The sequence below is a fragment of the Ovis canadensis genome, chromosome 18 (assembly GCF_042477335.2).
Source record: "Ovis canadensis isolate MfBH-ARS-UI-01 breed Bighorn chromosome 18, ARS-UI_OviCan_v2, whole genome shotgun sequence".
In the NCBI taxonomy this organism is placed as follows: Eukaryota; Metazoa; Chordata; class Mammalia; order Artiodactyla; family Bovidae; genus Ovis; species Ovis canadensis.
The window spans coordinates 37,280,872-37,286,871 of NC_091262.1; positions in this window are offsets into that span (position 1 = coordinate 37,280,872).

Sequence of the window (6,000 nt, forward strand, 5' to 3'; positions counted from 1 at the left end):
AGCAACAACGGCAAAGTGCTCCTGACTGAGGCTGAAACACCAAGTCAGCAGCCTGCAGGCACCTTAAATAGCTGTTGCAAGTCACCAAGGGACCGGCGTCCACATGGCACAGAAAAGTAAACCCATCCAAATGACAGCCCCTTAGAGTTGGAGAGTTTGAGGTAGACAGGTACACTCTGCTATATTTAAAATGGATAACCAACAGGGACCTACTGTACAGCGCAGGGAACTCTGCTCAGTGTTATGCGGCAGCCTGGATGGGAGGGGAGTTTGGGGGAGAATGGATACAATCCCTTTGCTGTCCACCTGAAACTATCACTGTGTTGTTAATTCGCTATACTCCAATATAAAATTAAAAGTTAAAAAAATACTTAAAGAAAAACAATGACAACCCCTTAACCACTCAGAGGGCTTCCCTGGTGGCTCAGATAGTGAATAATCTGCCGGCTAATGCAGGAGATCCCTGGGTCAGGAAGATCCCCTGGAGAAGGGAATGGCAACCCACTCCGATACTCTTGCCTGGGAAATCCCACAGACAGAGGAGCCTTGCGGGCTACAGTCCATGGGGTCACAGAGAGTTGGACATGACTCAATGACTAACACTTCAACACTTTTTCTAACCACTCAGACTCCTTAACTTTGAGCCTGGAAAGGGCTGGTAAAGCAGATCAATGCAGGATGTGGCATAACAAGGACCCAGCCCCACCGAGAACGTCTCTGAAAGCCTCTCTTCTTGTCCTTTGCTGCTCCTTTTTGGACTCTGTCTGCTCTTCTCATCTCCTGTACACACTTCCTGGTGAGTAAAAATCTCTCTGAACGCAGTCCTCAGTAGACTGGGTTACACTAACAAAGCAACCATTACAACCAACATTTACTGAGTGCCCAGGAGCAGGCGTTTTACACAGAATAATTCATTTAATCTTCACCACGACCCTATTATTATCTCCTAGTTTACAGTTGAGAAAATTGAGACCCAATGTGACTGACCCACCCAGAGTCACCCAGCGGAGCCAGGACTCAGCATCAGGTCAGCCTGACCCCAGAGCCTATACTTTTCACCACCAAGCTTTTAGGTCAGGTCATGTTCTTTTTTTTTTTTTTGGCTGTGTCGGGTCTTAGTTGTATGCGGGATCTTTCATTGCCCACCCCGACCAGGGATTAAACCCACATTCCCTGCATTGGAAGGAGGATTCTTAACTACTGGACCACTAGGGAAGTCCCTTGGTTGTGCTCTTTAACTAAAGACCTAACTCCACAAATTACTTACCAGTGGAACAATTATTTACAACTACATTTACAAGTGTGTGAAACGATGACAACAAAAACGCGTGTTCAGTTGCTCAGTTGTGTCCGACTCTTTGCCACCCCATGGACTGTAGCCCTCGAGGCTCCTCTGTCCATGGCATTCTGCAGGCAAGACTACTGGAGTGGGTTACCATTTCCTTTTCCAGGAGATCTTCCTGACTCAGGGATCGAACCCAGGTCCCGTGCATTACAGGTATTCTTCAGCGTCTGAGCCACTAGGGAAGCCCAAAATTATTCGTAACCTTTGTCAACTCCAATTCTAGGGATTTACTCTCAGGAAGTAGTCTTTGATATAGAAAAGAATTATTTATAAAAATATTCAGCATTGCATTGCTCATGGTAGGAGATATTTGGCAAAACATTAAAATTTGGCAAAATAATAGGAATTGTAATAAGTAAATATGATATGACAGTGGAAAATGATGCATCTATTAGAATGATTCTGTATAAGAATATTTAAAGTATGCCAAACATTTGTAATCAATTGTTAAGTGAAAAAGCAGTTTATAAAACAGTGTCCTCTAGTGCAACACAATTTCCTTAATATCTGACCATCACTGGGTGAGAATGTTAACATCACTGACAGCAAGGTAAGTCCATTTCATATGCACCATGATAAGACACAGTGAAGACTCATTACTTCTGGGGCATTTTTAACTAAAAAAAATGTATAACCTGAATGGGTTGTACATGAGGAAACGTCAGGCTATCCCTAACTGAGGGGCTTCCTATAAATTAACTGGCTTGTATTTTAAAATATCAAGATCATGGGAGGTGAAGACTGAGGAACCCTTATAGATTAGGGGGACTAAAGAGACACGAAAATTAAATGGATTGTGACATTCTGGGTTGGTTGCTGATCCGGGGGGCAGGGAGCTACTATAAAGATTATTAGGGGACTTCCCTGTTGTCCAGTGGTTAGGAATCCACCTTCCCATGCAGAGAACTTGGGTTTGATCCCTGGTCAGGAAACTAAGATCCCATGTGCCTCAGGGCAAATAAGCCTGCATGCCACATTTAGAGAAAATCCTGTGCCACAGTGAAAAACCAATATAACCAAAATAAAATAAACCTAAAAAGAAGATGATCAGGACAACTGATATCACTTGAATACAGACTGTGGATTACATAATAGCACTAATACTAAGTTTCCTGATTTTGATACTGGCACTGTGGGTTTGAAAGAGCCTTATTCTTAGGAAATAGACACTAAAGTATTTAGGGATAAAGGGCTTGGTATCTCTAATTTCAAACGGTTCAGAAATTGTTTGTCTAAATTACATGAGTACATTGCTAAAATTTATTATTTTTGGAAAAGACTCTGATACTGGGAGGGATTGGGGGCAGGAGGAGAAGGGGACAACCGAGGATGAGATGGCTGGATGGCATCACGGACTCGATGGACGTGAGTCTGAGTGAACTCCAGGAGATGGTGATGGACAGGGAGGCCTGGGGTGCTGCGATTCATGGGGTCGCAAAGAGTCGGACACGACTGAGCGACTGAACTGAACTGAACTGAATAGTCACAATAACTTTTAATATATTTATAAAGATATTAGAATGTACTTTGCATATTATAAAAATAATTGGATATATCAATATACACACACATATATATACATATATACATATATATATGTATATATATATAATCTCCAGGGAGAAAGAGGAAAAAGGAAGAATAAAGGGAGAATAAAGGGAGAAAAATCAAGCAAATGAGGCAAAATGTGAACAATTGGTGAATCTGGGTGGAGAGTACAGGGGAACACCTTATCCTGCAACATTTCTGCAAGTTTGACATTACGTCAAAATAAGATGTTACAAAGAAACTGCATCAAAACTGTAACATTATTCACAAAAATGTGAATATTTTTCTTTCCTTATCTAGCTGACTTTTATGTCCATCTTTCTCCAGACAAATGTTTTCTAAACTTGCCCACATGAACATCTGTACCTATATAACTGGTTTATCAGTCTGAACTCAAGGGTGTATAGACATGGAGCAGTCAAAAAAAAAATCCCAACTTCAGCTGTGCAGTTCTTTTCATTCTTTTCAATGTCATCCCAGAAACATAAACTTACTCATCACACGTAAGTATTACGAAGTCTGGTCCACATAGGGAATGCACGTGTGGACACAGAAGGGAAAGAGGAGGGGGGACAGACTGAGAGAAGAGCACTGACATACACACACCACCATGTGTGAGACAGAAAGCTCATGGGAAGCTGCTGTGCAGCACAGGGCCCTCAGCTCGGGGCTCTGATGACCTAGAGGGGTGGGAGGCAGTGGAAGGGAGGCTCAACAGGAAGGGGACATATGTATACATACAGCTGATTCATTTTATTGTGCAACAGAAACCAGCACAACATTGTGAAGCAATCATATTCCAATTAAGAAAATAAAAATAAGAATTCTGGTCCAGATGAAAATATCTCACATCCAACCACAAGCTCATCCTCCTGCGTCCAGCATCAGAGGTGATGTTCTAAAGCTTATCCTTTGCCAGAACCCAAGGACTTTCCAGGTGGCTCAGACGGTAAAGAACCCATTGCAATATGGGAGACCCGGGTTCGATCCCTGGGTCAGGAAGATCCCCTGGAGAAGGGAATGGCAACCCACTCCAGTATTCTTGCCTACAGAATCCCATGGACAGAGGAGCCCAGTGGGCTACAGTCTGTGGGGTCACAAAAAGTCAGACATGACTGAGCGACTAACACACTGTCCCCTTCACTCTACCACCAGAGACGGATGCTCACCTCCTACCATCCCAACCCTTCAGTGGCTCCCGACAACAGTAACAACCACAGTCAACCACAGCCACCACTTACTGAAAGCCTAACCCACGCCAGCTATTCTGTGCCAGGCAGCAAGCTGCGGCTGGTCGGGGAGATTTTAAATAGAGTCACTCTTGGCTGCCTGCCTGCTGTCCCACCCTGCACCCCGCCAACACACACACACACACACACACACACACACACGGACAGTTTAGATCCTCGGTGATTTCTATTTCCAAATGCCAACCAGAAAGAAGAAAAACAGATGTTTTCTGGGGGTGTTAATTAGTGAATGGTGTGTTCGTCATTACCTACCAGAGATGACTGTCAGCAATGAAGCAAACACACGCCCGGATGGAAGGAGCGGCACTGCGCTGTGCTCTTGTGATGCAATCAGGCTGCTGTGTTCTTTAAGCAAAGCTTCACTGGAGAAGGAACTAGGTGTGCAGGGTTAGAGCACCTACTAGTTGCAGGGCTCCGTGGTGTGAGCTGAGTTTGCAAGTTCTGAGTGCCTGTCTTCCCTAGGAAGGGCCCCAGGCACACCTTCTTGGACATATGAACCCAGCCATTCTGTCCACATGGACCTGGTCACCGTGGCAAGTCCTCCAACACTAAGAAAGTGCTGCAGAGAGCCCAGTTGTCAGCGGGCATCTCCTAGCCCATGGAGGTCCAGGAGATCCTGGCTGACACCTTGTTCCATGTAGTCCCTCCCCAAAGGATGCAAGCAAGGCTCAACTCTCCCCAAGATGCCTGGGGTTCCCTGGGGGCCTCCATCCCCACAGTCACCTCCACACCCAGTGTTGCACATCTACTGAATTATCTGACGCTCTGTTCCCTGAACATTTCTCTATATCTCCACCCAAGTGATGACCCATGGAAACTCTCCACCTTCTTTCTTTTCCAGGAAATCAACTGGGGATGTCCCAGGTCATTGCTTTTGGAGCATCTATGGATGAGCTGTGGGTCACCAAGGAAGCTCATGTGGTGGATTTGAGTGCAAGCATCTTAAAACAGCACGCTTGACATTCCTGTTATAAAAGTCCTTCTGACCAACCTACGGGAGGGCTCCTCACTGGCCCTTTCACCCTGCAGAGCCCTCAGCCTTCTGCCACTTTGCTGGTTCTTCTCCATCTCTTCTCTTCCTCCCTCTGCCTTTCATCCCCTTCCAGAGTCAGCTTCAGGCGGGTCTGCATTCATAGAGGTGCTTGGCAGAACAAAAGAGTCTTTGTGGGCCAGAGCACCCCTTCCTTAGAGGGCTATTGTGGTTATAAATAGCAAAGACATTTTCCTCCTTTACAGAATCAAGTTTCAAGAACCAGAAATTCCCCACCTTGGGTGTTCCTACTGCCTTGCAGGCACACGGACAGCCCTGGACTCAGGTCCCTGATGCCAGTTCCTCCCCATGCCTCACCTTGGAGGTTTGTCTATCCCCCTGAAACTTTGGGGGGTATGAGGATACCCCACTTTCCCCTTTTCTGAGTCACCCTCACCTCCTCTGCCGACCATACCCTCTCTCAGTCAGCTCTTTATGGAGGCATGTACTAAAAATTATCTTCCCTCCTGTCCTCCTCCTCCTTCTTTATATTAATAGACTCTACTTTTTAAGCATAGAAGAGCTATAGACTTATAGAAACATTGAGTAGATTGTACCGACTGTTCTACACACCCTCTGACCCCCAACAAAGTTTCTCCTATTATAGTCACCTTACCTACCAGCATGGTACACTTGTGAGAATTAATGGAACAATAGTGGTCCATTATTTATTTTTATTGGAGTATAATTGCTTTACAATGTTGTCTTAGTTTCTGCTGTACAACAAAGTGAATCAGATATATATATGTATGTGTGTGTATATATATATCCCCTCTTTTTTGGATTTCCTTCCCATTTGGGCTTCCCTGGTAGCTCAGACAGTAAAG